Source organism: Oncorhynchus mykiss, chromosome 26 (assembly GCF_013265735.2).
Source record: "Oncorhynchus mykiss isolate Arlee chromosome 26, USDA_OmykA_1.1, whole genome shotgun sequence".
NCBI classification, from domain to species: domain Eukaryota; kingdom Metazoa; phylum Chordata; class Actinopteri; order Salmoniformes; family Salmonidae; genus Oncorhynchus; species Oncorhynchus mykiss.
The window spans coordinates 13,690,533-13,705,299 of NC_048590.1; the positions used below are offsets into that span (position 1 = coordinate 13,690,533).

Here is a 14,767-nt window from a genome sequence, read left to right on the forward strand (position 1 = left end):
GGAGTAGTACTTACTATGGAATGTTATAGTATACTCAGGCTTCTGAGTGGCACAGCAGTCTAAGGCACTGCATCTCAGTGCTTGAGGTGTCACTACAGACACCCTGGTACGAATCCAGGCTGTATCACAATCAGCCATGATTGGGAGTCCCATAGGGCAGCGCACATTTGGCCCAGCGTCATCCGGGTTTGGTCGGTGTAGGCCGTCAATGTAACTAAGAATTGGTTCTTAGTTAACTGACTTGCCTAGTTAAATAAAGGTAAAATAAAAATAAATACTGTGGAATACTATACTAAATAGTATTATGTGCCAAAAACCTATTTCATAAATACCACAGTAATGTCCACAAAAACATTACAGTCTGCAAAAACACTACATTTTCACTATAGTAAATACTACAGTATTTAGTTTGCACATTCCCCTCCCCCATATCGCAATGTGCCACCCATAAGTGAGAAACCATATATTGTGTTCCCTACAGGTTATAGAAAAGAGCCGACGTCCTAAACTATCCATTCAGACCCCAGTCCTACCTACCTACAAGTTGTGGAAAATTTGCTCTTTCAGTATTTCTTTAGTAGGTTTCCTGAAGGAGAAAGCCTTCACTTCTATGTCAAGGATAATAAAACAAACACACTACAGTAAATAGTACAGTACTGACTTGAGGTGTTTTCCCAGTTGCAATTCACAAAAACACTACAGTAAATACTACAATATACTACAATCTGCAAAAACACTACATTATAATTGCTAATTAATTTAACGTGTGTCTGTCCAGTATTATGTTTTTTTCATAGGGAGACATATCTGTTCAAACGTTGTCAACAATACCTCCGAGTGTTGGTCGATGTATCAAATTAATTTGATTAATTAAAATGTATGTTTTAGCGCGATGTTCCAAATGCCTGTAACGCAAGAATCAAGTTTTAAAAAAAATTCCAGGTTTTTATGAGCATTCTGTTTTTTTTGTCTCGTCTCCAGTGGTGTAAAGTACTACTTAAGTAGTTGTTTGGGGTATCTATACTTTACTATTTATATTTTTGACAACTTTTACTTTTACTCCACTACAAAATAAAATAATTTACTTTTTACTCCTTACATTTTCCCTGACACCCAAAAGTACTAGTTACATTTTGAATGCTTAGCAAGACAGGAAAATTGTCTAATTCCCACACTTATCAAGAAAACATCCCTAGTCATTCCTACTGCCTCTCATCTGGCAGACTCACTAAACACAAGTGTGCCCCTGGCTATCAGTAAATAATAAAAAAAAATATTAAAATATTGTCGTCTGGTTTGCTTAACCCTCTTTGGGATAAGGGGCAGAATTTTGATGCCCGGATGAAAAGCGTGCCCAAAGTAAACTGCCTGTTACTCAGGCACAGAAGCTAGGATATGCATATAATTGGTAGATTTGGATAGAAAACACTCTAAAACTGTTCAAATATTGTTTGTGAGTATAACAGAGGACAAGCCAACCCCCCAAAAATAACCACTGTTTTCAATGGCTGGCACTTTTATTAAGGCGAAAACCTCCCTGATTGCAGTTCCTAGGACTTCCACTAGATGCCAACAGTCTTTAGAAAGAGTTTCAGGCTGTTTTTTTGACAAATTAGCTAGAAGTTGTATGTGGCTCCCATTTTGGCTGTAGTGTTTTCATGTGCGTGGAGGAAAGCGCATTCTTTGTTATTTATCTCCGGTAATGAACATACTATTCTCCGTCTTAAATTGTATTGTTTATTTATGTATTGGGGTACCTAAGGTTTGATTATAAACGTTGTTTGACTTGTTTGGATAAGTTTATTGGTAACGTTTGGGATTCATTTTGTATGCATTTTGAAGGAGGAAAACCGGTGAATTATTGACTGAAGCGTGCCAGCTAAACTGAGTTTTTATGGATATAAAGAAGGACTTTATCGAACAAAAGGACCATTTGTGATGTAACTGGGAGTACGAACAGAAGAAGATCTTCAAAGGTAAGGCATATATTATATCGCTATTTTTGACTTTCGTGGCCCACTTGCCAGGTTTAAAAAATTGTTTTCATGCTTTTGTATGCGGGGTGCTGTCCTCAGATAATCGCATGGTCTGCATGGTGTGCTTTCGCCGTGAAGTATTTTTGAAATCTGACATAGCGGCTGGATTAACAAGATGTTAAGCTTTATTTTGATGTATTCCACATGTATTTTCATGAATGTTAAATATACATTTTTCTGTAGTTTGAATTTCGCTCACCGGATGTTGTCCAGATGGGTCGCTAGCAGAACGCCTGCGCTAGAAAGGTTAATATAAGGATGTTTTATGATTTATACTTCCACGTTTGATAGACTTGTAGACTTACTCAAATGGTATTTTACTGGATGGCTCAATTTTATCTTGAGTCATTTTCTTTTAAGGTATCCACTTTTACTCAAGTATGACAATTGGGTAATTTTTCCACCAATGCACGTCCCCTTCGCTCATTCTATGCTGTTTACACTGTGCACCTTCCCACCCACACACAGACACCAAGTCCCTCCCCCTGCCATCAAAAGAAGAAGCTTAAACTCGCTATTTGCATTTGATGTTTGGTCCAACAGTCATATGGACAGACACAATTAGAGACATTATTCTACTGTAATGGACCAGAACTTAACCTTTCTAACGATACCCTTTCAATGTCTCAACTCCTAAAATGTAGAACAGAGCTACTACTAAAACGAGAGTATCAATAAGCATGATTGTGGAAATTAAAGGCTCAGTTTCTGCCATGTGTGGACAGTGATTGGTTGAAGAGCATGCCTTTAGTTTTACTTGCATTTAAGAGCAGTTGGAGGCACTGGAAGGAGGGTTGTATGGCATTGAAGCTCGTTTGGAGGTTTGGTGACCAAAGAAGGGCCAGATGTATACAGAATGGTGTTGTCTGCGTAGAGGTGAATCAAAGAATCACAAGCAGCAAGAGTGACATCATTGATGTATACAGAGAAAAGAGTCGGCCCAAGAATTGAACCCTGTGGCACCACCATAGAGACTGCCAGAGGTCCGGACAACAGGCCCTCCGATTTGACACACTGAACTCTATCTGAGAAGTAATTGGTGAACCAGGCGAGGCAGTCTCTATGGGGGTGCCGATAAGAATGCAGTGATTGACAGAGTCGAAAGCCTTAGCCAGGTCGATGAAGATGGTTGCACAGTACTGTCTTTTATCGATGGTGGTTATGATATTGTTTGGACATTGAGCGTAGCTGAGGTGCACCAATGACCAGCTCGGAAACCAGATTGCATAGCGGAGAAGGTATGGTGGGTTTCAAAATGTTTGGTGATCTGTTTATTAACTTAGCTTTCGAAGACTTTCGAAATGCAGGGCAGGATGGATATAGATCTGTAACAGTTTGGGTCTAGAGTGTCCCCCCCTTTGAAGAGGGGGATGACTGCAGCAGCTTTCCAATCTTTAGGGATCTCAGGCGATGCGAAAGAGAGGTTGAACAGAATAGTAATAGGGGTTGTAACAATTGCAGCAGATAATTTTAGAAAGAGATGGTCCAGATTGTCTAGCTCAGCTGATTTGTACGGGTCCAGATTTTGCAGCTCTTTCAAAACATCAGCTATCTGGATTTGGGTGAAGGGGGGGGGGGGGGCTTGGGCAAGTTGCTACGGTGAGCTTAGAGCTGTTGGCCGGGGTAGGTGTAGCCAGGTGGAAAGCATGGCCGGTCGTGGAAAAATGCTTATCGAAATTCGTAGATAATGTGATAATGATCATGACAGTGTTTCCTATCCTCTGTGCAGTGGGCAGCTGGGAGGAGGTGCTCTTATTCTCCATGGACTTGACAGTGTCCCGAAACTTTTTGGAATTAGTGCTACAGAATGCAATTTTTTTTTGAAAAAGCTAGCATTTGCTTTCCTATCTGACTGTGTATATTGGTTTCTGACTTCCCTGAAAAGTTTAATATCACAGGGGCTATTCAATGCTATTGCAGTATAACACAGGATGTTTTTGCGCTGGCCAAGGGCAGTCAAGTCAGAAGGGAACCAGGGGCCATATCTGTTCTTAGTTCTACATTTTTAGAATGGGGAATGCTTATTTAAGATGCAGGAAAGCACTTTTAAAGAACAACCTCTACTGACGGGATGAGGTCAATATCCTTCCAGGATACCCGGGCCAGGTCGATTAGAAAGGCCTGCTCACTGAAATGTTTTAGGGAGTGTTTGACAGTGATGAGGAATGGTCGTTTGACCACGGACCTATTACAGACGCAGGCAATGAGGCAGTGATCGCTGAGATCCTGGTTGAAGAAACAGAGGTGTAATTGGAGAGCAAGTTTGTCAGGATGATATCTATGAGGGTGCCCATGTTTACGGATTTAGGGTTGTACCTGGTAGGTTCCTTGATCATTTGTGTGAGTTTGAGGGCATCTAGCTTATATTGTAGGACGGCCGGGGTGTTAAGCATATCCCAGATTAGGTCACCTAACAGTACGAACTCTGAAGATAGGTGGGGGGATATCAATTCACATATGTTGTCCAGGGCACAGCTGAGGGCTGAGGGGGGCCTATAACAGCGGCAACAGTGAGAGACTTGTTTTTGGAAAGGTGGATTAGAAGCTAGAACTTTTTGGGCACCAACCTGGATAGTAAGACAGAACTCTGCAGGCTAACTCCGCCCAATTTGGCAGTTCTATCTTGACGGAAAATGTTGTAGTACTTTTGGTGGCCTTCCTAAGCCAGGATTCAGACAAGGCTTGGACATCAGGTTTGGCAGAATGTGCTAAAGCAGTGAATAAAACAAATTTAGGAAGGAGGTTTCTGATGTCAACATACATTAAACCAAGGCTTTTACGGTTACAGAAGTCAACAAATTAGAGGGCCTGGGGAATAAGTGTAGTACAGGGGGCTACAGGGCCTGGGTTAACCTCTACATCACCAGAGGAACGGAGGAGGAGTAGGATAAGGGTACGGCTAAAGGCTATAACAACTGGTCATCTAGTGCGTTGGGAACAGAGAATAAAGGGAGCAGATTTCTGGGCGTGGTAGAATAGATTCAGGGCATAATGTACAGACAAGGTATGCTAGAATGTGAATACAGTGTAGGTAAACCTAGGCATTGAGTGACGATGAGAGACGCTGCGTCTCTGAAGGCACCAGTTAACCCAGGTGAGGTCTCCCCATGTGTGGGGGTGGGACAAAAGAGCTATCTAAAGCATGTTGAGCAGGACTGGGGGCTCTACAGTGAAATAAAACAATAAGAACTAACCGAAACAGCAGTAGACAAGGCATATTGACATTAGAGAGAGGCATAAAGCGATCACAGGTGTTGGTCGGAGAGCTAAGACAACAACGGGTAAATGGTGATGAATGGGCAGGGAGGGTCAGTTAGGTACACACAGGACCTGAGTTCGAGACTGTGGCTGACAGATAAACAAAATGATGTGCGGTGTTAATGAACATAATGGCATCAGCTGTGTAGCCAGGTCCATAGGGTTCAATGAGCAGCAATAGGTGAGTCAGGGAGCCGTTCAGTAGTCGCTACTACACTAGGCAAGCGGGAGACACGGCGTTCTGAAAGCTAGCAGGCCGGAGCTAGCAGATGGGTCTTCGGCTACATCGCCGTGGAAAAGCCTGTTGAAACCACATCGGACGATTGCGTCGGCAGACTAGTCGTGATGGATCGTCAGGGCTCCGTGTCGACAATAAAGGGTCCAGGCCAATTGGCAAAAGAGGTATTGTAGCCCAAGAATTAGCTGGTATACTACGTCGGCTAGCCAGGAGATGAGTCTAGCTTGAGGCTAGCTCAAGGCTAACTGGTGCTTGCTTCGGGACCGAGGCGTTAGCCAACAATAGCCACTCGGTTGCAGCTAGCTAGCTACGAGGATCCTGTGTAATGGTCCAGAGCTTGTGGCAGGAATCCGGTGATGTGTTAGAGAAAAGCAGTCCGATATGCTCTGGGTTGATATCGCGCTGTGCAGACTGGCAGGTAATTGTCTGAGCTAAAGCTGGCTGGTGTCTGAGCTAATTGTCTGAGCTGAGATGAGGAGCGCTAGCAGTGTCAAACAATGACAAGAGCTAGTTTGCTGGCTAGTTTTGGATGGAGGTTCCAGTCATAAGGTATAAAAATAGCAGATCCATACCACATTGGGTGAGGCGGATGGAAAGTGAGATGTAAAGTGAGATTAAATTATATATGAAAAACAGACTATTTACAGACTAATAACAAACACACGTCCGACTGCTATGCCATGTTAGATAGACCAGTTCTAAGCAAATAGATCCAAGTTTACCAATAAAAAATCTACTTTGATGGAAAAACAGTGCGTTCTGAAAGTATTCAGACCCCTTGACTTTTTCCACATTTTGTTACATTACAGCCTTATTAAAAAATTGCTCATCAATCTACACACAATATCCCAGAGCAAAAACTGGTTTTAAGATATGTTAGCAAATGTATAAAAACTAAACAGAGGGAGTATTCAGACCCTTTTTATTTAGACCCTTTGCTCTGAGACTCAAAATTGATCTCCAGTGCTCCGTTAAAAAAAAAAAAACTTTCATGGAGTCTAGCTGTGGTTAACTCAAATGATTGGACATGATTTGGAAAGGCACACACCTGTCTATATAAGGTCCTACAGTTGACAGTGCATATCAGAGCAAAAACCAAGTCATGAGGTCGAAGGAATTGTCCGAGAGCTCCAAGACAGGATTGTGTCGAGGCACAGACCTGGGGAAGGGGTACCAAAATATTTCTGCAGCATTGAAGGTCCCCAAGAACAGTGGCCTCCATCATTCTTAAATTGAACAAGTTTGGAACCACCAATACTCTTCCTAGAGCTGGCCGCCCGGCCAAACTGATCAATCAGGGGAGAATGGACTTGAGCAGGGATGTGACCAAGAATCTGATGGTAATGTTTGTCCTTCTGGAAGGTTCTCCCATCTCCACAGAGGAACTCCATCAATCTGGCCTTTGTGGTAGAGTGGCCGAACGGAAACCACTCCTCAGTAAAAGGCACATGACAGCCCGCTTGGAGTTTGTCAAATGGCACCTAAAGGACTCCCAGACCATGAAAAACAAGATTCTTTGGTCTGATGAAACCAAGATTGAACTCTTTGGCTTGAATGCCAAGCGTCACATCTGGAGGAAACCTGGCACCATCCCTACGGTGAAGCAAGATGGTGGCAGCATAATGCTGTGGGGATGTTTTTGAGCGGCAAGTCTGGGAGACTAGTCAGGATTGAGGGAAAGATGAACTAAGTAAAGAATAGAGAGATCCTTAATGAAAACTTATTCCAGAGTGCTCAGGACCACAGACTGGGGTGAATCTTCACCATCCATCAGGACAATGACTCTAAGCACAAAGTCAAGACAATGCAGTGGCTTGGGACAAGTCCCTAAATGTCCTTTTGTGGCCCACCCAGAGCCTGGACTTCCACCAGCTCTAGCATCTCTGGAGAGATCTGAAAATAGCTGTGCAGCGACTCTCCCCATCCAACCTTACAGAGCTTGAGAGGATCTGCAGAGAAGAATGGGAGAAACTCCCCAAATACAGGTGTGCCAAGTTTGTAGGGTCATACCCAAGAATCGCTGCCAAAGGTTCTTCAGCAAAGTACTGAGTAAAGGTTCTGAATACTACATTTGTTTTTATTCTTTATAAGTTTGAGAACATTTCTAAAAAACGGTTTTTGAGTTGTTATTATGGGGTATTGTGTGTACTGTAGATTGAGGAAAAAAATGATTTAATACATTACAATAAGGCTGTAATGTAACAAAATGTGGAAAAAGTCAAGGGGTTTGAATACTTTATAAAGATTAGCTAGCTACCCACTAGCATATGAGCTTGTGCTTGAGAGATTGTTTATGAGACCGGTGTTCATTTTCTATAATGACTGCTTCAAGAAATGATTTTTTTTTTACAAAATTGTGACTCACCTCTTGAATTCTGTCTTGTTTTTTTTTTTTTTTTTACATTGATAAAATGTTGAGACTGTTGAGCTATAAAATAGTATATCATACAATGCATTTTTAAGGAACAATGGGAAAGTAATTTTGCTTTGAAAGTTGATAAGCTTGTAAACTCACTTTTGAGAAAAGGGCCTTTGCATATTTTGGTGCCTACTGGCGAACTCTCCTTTGTCTCCACCCATTCAGCATTGTTCACACCCTCTTAAGCCAGCCCCACCCATCTCTTTAAGGATTCACAATATTTTTCCAGAACATTGTGAAAACTTGCTTTGACAAAGACAAATCTGCCCGATTCCAGCCTTGCAGAAGCACCCCCAGATCATCACAGATCCTCCACCAAATTTCACAGTGGATGCGAGACCTGGAGAGACGCCTACAATCCACAGTATCGCGCACCCACTGTGAAATGTCTAATTTACAGCAACAACCTGGAGAATAGTAATAGGGGAGAGGAGGGGGATGAACGAGCCAATCGCAAGCTGGGGATGATTAGGTGACGGTTTGAGGGACAGCTTGGCAATTTAGCCAGGACACCGGGGTTAACACTCCTACTCTTATGATAAGTGCAACGGACTCTTTAGTGACCACAGAGACTCAGGACACCCGTTTAATGTCCCATCCAAAATACAGCACCCTACACAGGGCAGTGTCCCCAATCTATGCCTTGGGACATTGGGAAATTTTATTTTAGACCTGAGGAAAGAGTGCCTCCTACTGGCCCTCCAACACCACTTCCAGCAGCATCTGGTCTCCCATCTAGGGACTGACCAGGACCAACCCTGCTTAGCTTCAGAAGCAAACCAGCATTGGGATGCAGAGGGGTATGCTGCTGGCTAATAGAAAGTGGTTGTAATAGCTAGCTAAAGTTAAGCAAATAGGCTCAATGTTAGCCAGCTAGCCAGCCACCTAGCTAACAGCAATCTTTAACTAGAAATACAATCCGATTGTCATAGCTAGCTACAGTTAACCAAATTGGTTCAATGTTAGCTAGTTAGCTAACTAATAGGCCATAACTAGCAATGCGAAATGACATTCTGAAAAAACACACTTCATACATGTAAGTTAATGTTATCTAGCAAGCCAGCCATCTAACATCCGCTAACTTTAGCTAGCTAACGGCAAGCTTTATTGTTTAGACATGTAACAGTAATGTTAGCTAGCAAAAAAATATAAACTAAAATCCCAATCCATAAAATAAATATTATTAGCAATACAAACCGATTAGCAATACAAACCGATTGTCAAAACTAGCTAAAGTTAACTAAATAGGTTCAATGCTAGCTAGCAAGCCAGCCATCGAACTCCAGCTGGCTAGCTAACAGCAATCTAACCTCTTGAAACTCTGGGGGCGGCATTTCATTTTCCTGCCAACATATGAAATGATTGATTAAATCATTTCATTATTAGTGGGATAGGTATAATTTTGAATTATAATTTTGAATTCCTGACTGTGTGAAATGCAGTGTGTTGACCTTTTAATTGTGCAACAAAACTTATTTAGAGAAAAGTTTTTTTAAAGAGATATATATCGTGAATTGCCCATAAGTAAAAAAAAAACTAAAAAAAAAACAGAGATACAGTTTAGGCCATATTGCCCAGCCCTAATACCTCTGCATCCTCGTGATTTAAAAATCGTGTTTTTAAACATAAACTCAAACTTCAAGGAGTAGGGCATTCAAAGAGTTGGTCTGCGGTCTGATGTGATGTCATCAGCCTCCTTTTGCTTGAGGAGCAATAGAGAAGCAATAGAGAACAATAGAGTAAAGGCCCACACCCCACTCGAGCAATGTCATGGCAGTCGTGGATGCACCTTTTGTTAAGTGAATCAGGTGTTAAATGAGGTGAAAAGAAAACTGGAGTAGGACTTACACCTTTTTTCCTTTTTCCTCCATTACTTTCTCTGTATAGCCTACGGTATACACTTTTTTTTCTCTTCTTCCATCATTTCCTCCCATTTTTATTCTCATTTACTCACTCACACACACACACACCAACACGTACAGACAGACACATGCACACCGATGTGACTCAGGCCTGATTAAAAAGCCTCAAAGAGATGGATAGCTTTATGAATTACATGTCTTTTTTTATATTAAGCATAAATGGTGCAACATTTGTGTCCCAAAATTGACTGCATGTCTGGCTGGTATGGGGTTTACCCTTTGTGGAATTACCTCTTTGTCAGGATTATGACAACAAATGTCAACTCTGTCTGTACAAGGATCATGGGACAGCTGAAATCGCCACTGACTCACCGTATCACAAAATACCATAAATCCAAGTTGCCTTACATAACACTTCCACCAAAGCACCACAGATATACTACAGTATATAAAAACTACATAAACATCAAAACATGCTTCTTTCTTTCAACAGGCCTCCCACGCTTGCCAGTTTTTTAACAACTCCCGTCGCACAGTCCATCAGGTAGAGTTTTTACGAGGCGAATCGCAGGGGAGAGTGAAGAGTGATGGGAGTCTGTGGCTGAACCTAAAAACCAACTTATCCCTTTGAAAACGGCCAATGTGGCATCAATATGATACATATGAAACATTTATTTTTGTGTCAAAATTGACTACAAAGTATAAATAGGATAATTTTGGTCACAAGGTTAGTCTGGTCTAAAACAGAGTTTGGTACCTCAGTGCGTAATGACAAGTAAATTATTGTTTCGCTTTCAAAGGATCAGAGATGTTTTAAACTGAAAAGCCCTATACGGATTGATGATACAATGCATGCTTCCAGCAGGATGCACAGCCAACTGGTTTGCATGCCCTGCTGAAGGATGATATTATGCAGAATAGGTGGTTGGAGTTCGTTGGTCCCTAGAGGTGGTGAGTATACCGGCAACTAGAACATAGAACGCTGGTTATGTATCTGATTATGTGTATTTTGATAATCATTATCATCGCTATATAGGAGATGTTAGCTAGCTAGCTAACCTAAATAACTAGCTGGCTAACTTTAGCCTACCTGAATTCAAAACGGATTTGGCTTGGGAACACGATACATTTCAAAAGAAGTCAAATAATTAGTAGGAAAACCTTTTGTCATGATTGTGATGTTGACAGATTTATATTAAATGCAGTAACGTAAACTCACCCCATTCCGTACAAATGTGCGCAACCGTGACATTCAAACGAGGCTGCAAAGAAAATTAATGGGACTGTAGTGACTGTGTTGACGTCAAAATCGGGGGTGTGAACTATATTTCTATTCACGCGTTGATCGACATGGTAATGGCTCTATTGTATTGGAGAAAAGTTGGAAAAAATGGACCCGCCGTTACATCATGACGTGTCATGTCATAACGTGCATCATGCATAAAGCTACTATTTCTGTCTTACAATCTCTCACCACCAGGTGTAGCACTTCTCTCATCGTTTAAAAACAAGAAATGGACAGTGACGGGGGTAAGGGGGGATACCTAGTCATTTTTTGCGCCATCACTGCATGCGATCATGACTCTCAAAGCCACTGTTTACTTCTGAAGATCACTTTAGCACTGCCCTAAAAACCCGATTCAAATTCAACACAAACGTTCAAATCGGTATGTAATGACACATTATATAAACTCTTTATAGTGTTTATTTACATTTTAGAGGCGATAAGGTGATAAATTGGACAGATCGAGTGAAAAAAAGCAGTTTTCCCACACGACAACTGTCCTTTGCACTATCACGCATTAGTTTCGCTTCCCCACCCGCCATTTTTAAAACGTCCCAACGGAGCTCATTGCCTTGTTGAAATATGCAGAATTGGGCAGCGTGGAGCTCATGTCATTGATTTTGTTGAAATGGGAGAAATTGTGCTTTACAATGGCATTGACATTACAGTTGATCTGGAAGTATTACCTTTTTGGGGCGCTAAAATAAGGTCAATTGTACGGACCAAGGCGACAACAGTGAGTGAGTTTACGTTATAACTTTAGCACGCTAACTAAGATTGAGGGTACTGCCGTAATTGAGCTAGTTAACATTAGCATTGCTAGCTATCTGATGAACTTTGCTCGTAACAGTTATGGCAATATTGGCATCTCTCTAAAGTAAAAGTTGTTTCCTACTAATTATTTTTACTACTTTAGCAATGTTATCATATTTCCATGCCACTCTAAATGTGTGTACTTTAGACTAAACAGTTACATTAGCCTCCAAGGTTAATGTCTAGTACACAAATAAATATTTGATGCAGCAATTGTGGTACTAGCTAACTCATGTCTGACTACAACATTGTATTAACTATCAGCAACAAACTCAAACCAACCCAGGGCCATGGCAAAACATGCATAGTGTAACTGCGTCACTGGCCTGAATCTAATACAATCCGTCTATATCTGTAAAGCGTAGAATTAACTTCCATACAAGATCACGTCGTTATTTCTCAAACAATCATTGACCCTGTTGTTCTGTTAGACAACTTTTACTTGTATTGTCTTTTATATTATTGAATTGAAGTTAATATTTATTTATTTAACCTTTATTTAACCAGGTAGTCAAGTTGAGAACAAGTTCTCATTTACAATTGCGACCTGGCCAAGATAGAGCAAAGCAGTTCGACACATACAACGACACAGAGTTACACATGGAGTAAAACAAACATACAGTCAATAATACAGTATAAACAAGTCTATATATGGGGAGGGAGAAACCATCTTAATATATAGGTTACTGACCTATTAAAAGCTTCCTCCATCATCCGTTCATCTCACTATACATTTGCCTTCAACACCATTCTCCCCTCCAAGCTCGTCACCAAGCTTAAGACCCTGGGACTGAACACCCCCCTCTGCAACTGGATCCTGGAATTCCTGACGGGCTGACCCCAGGTGGTGAGGGTAGGCAACATCACCTCTGCCACGCTGACCGTCAACACGGGGGCCCCACAGGGGTGTTTTCCACAGTGGCGTGTGCTCCTGTACTACCTATTTACCCATGACTGAGTGGCCACGTGTTTCTGGGGAGAATCTAATTCAGTGTCTATTGGACTCCACTTTGAAGAGCCACGTCATCACACAACAGACGTCATCAGAGAGTGCAACAGAACAGTGTACTGTCTACACTCGTTTTGTTGTTTTTATAATATCGGTTTCGTTAAATCGTTTTTATTCATAGCTGAAGTTGTATTGCTACTGATTCCGCAATGTGGTTAGTCTTTACGACTGAGACCACAAGTTTGTGTTTCGGATTCCTGTTAAGTAACAGTTAGCTGAAAATGGAGCAGGCTAACGCTAGCAGTTCAAGCCCACCAGTGTTTTTATCCATGGCTGAGCACAAATACTTCAGGTGTTAGATGATTTCCAGACAATCACATGAAGATAAGGGGGAACTGGAAAATGGACAGAAATTTGTCTGCCCTAAATGCACTACCATCAAGCATTTTACAGAACAGATCCTTCGGCTGTTAGCTCGTCTGTGAGAAAAGGAAAATCTGCTTTCTAAGTACACTGACCTTGCTGTAACCCAGGAAAATAGAATCTCAGTTTTAAATGCTATAGCAAAGCTGCCGATGAGATGGCCGGCGTTGATCTCAATCCAACGGACAGATGTTAAGCTCAATTCTTTAGCCCATGGAAGACTGGATATTCATAAGGCGTAGGAGATTGGAGAGATAGTCTGGCCACCCATCTATCTGAGAAAATCCGATCCAGCTATCAAACAACTTTGCCCCACTTGAGATGGACCTACCAGCCCCTGGAGTCAGGACAGATCCTGGGTGTATACCAACAGCCAACGGCCGCCCAGTGGCATCCTCCTCCACGGCCACCACAGTTCAGAAGGTTGTTTCCCCATTCCATCAGTACCACAATCATTGTGGGCAGCTCAATGGTGAGAGAGTTTGGCCTGCCTACGGTCTGTGGAGCACTGTCACCCAGGAACCTGTGTCCATGACATCAACTCTCTCCTGCCCACGGTTCTGGCCAACTACTCCAATATTGACACCACCGTCACTCACGTAGCCTTAGTTTTAGGCGATCTGAGGAACTTAGGGAGGACTGCAAAATGTTTTTAAAGACCCTCGCTAGCACAGGGAAGAGAATAATCATCTCTGGCTCCCTCCCGTGCTACCAAAGGGGTTCGGTACATTTCAGATGACACTTTGCCCTAAACAAGTACCTGAAAAAGCTTTGCAACGACAGGAATGTTTTTTTTTGTGGGAGCAACCAGCACCCACATGGGGTTACAGTGTTATTTCCAGAAACATCTCAAACCGTTTTAGAGACTGACAGACAGGGTTTGGTAGTGCTCCAGTTCTGCCTGTCAGAATAACCAACTGAGTGTAACGAAAAGATCGGACCAATACGCAGCTTGGTAATTGTTCATGATATTTAATAGAACGGAACACTTAATGACAAAAAACAACAAAAGAACCAAAAATGAAACCGAAACAGTTCTGTCTGGTGCAGACACACTAAGCAGAAAATATCACCCACAACTAAAATGGGGAAAACAGGCTACGTAAGCATGATTCTCAATCAGAGACAACGAACGACACCTGCCTCCGATTGAGAACCATACCAGGCCAAACACAAAAACACAACACAGAAAAAATAACATAGACTACCCACCCCAACTCACGCCCTGACCAAACTAACACAAAGACATAAATAAAGGAACTAAGGTCAGAACGTGACACAGAGGACTTGGATACCATATCAACTCCTATAGAAATGGCACTACGGTTATTGTGAGTAAGCTAATTGATGTTCCTTTAACTCCGCTTGAGTTTATAAAAACTGTGAACTCCTACCATTCTGGTAGATTGGAGACTGTCAGAAAACGTGGTTGTAACGTTAATAATTTGGTTTGTATTTTATTGGTTACCTCTAGGCAGACGCCC

The 14,767-nt window shown here is 41.9% G+C and overlaps 1 protein-coding gene and 1 non-coding gene across 2 annotated transcripts in view; both read left to right on the plus strand.

The window, feature by feature from the left end:
- LOC110506268 (ALK tyrosine kinase receptor) overlaps positions 1 to 14,767 on the plus strand; it is a 150,315-nt gene that overhangs the window by 122,161 nt on the left and 13,387 nt on the right. The window lies entirely within an intron of this gene.
- Positions 550 to 604, plus strand: LOC118944575. The gene has a single exon (XR_005039927.1). It is a non-coding gene; the product is annotated as a U7 small nuclear RNA (small nuclear RNA).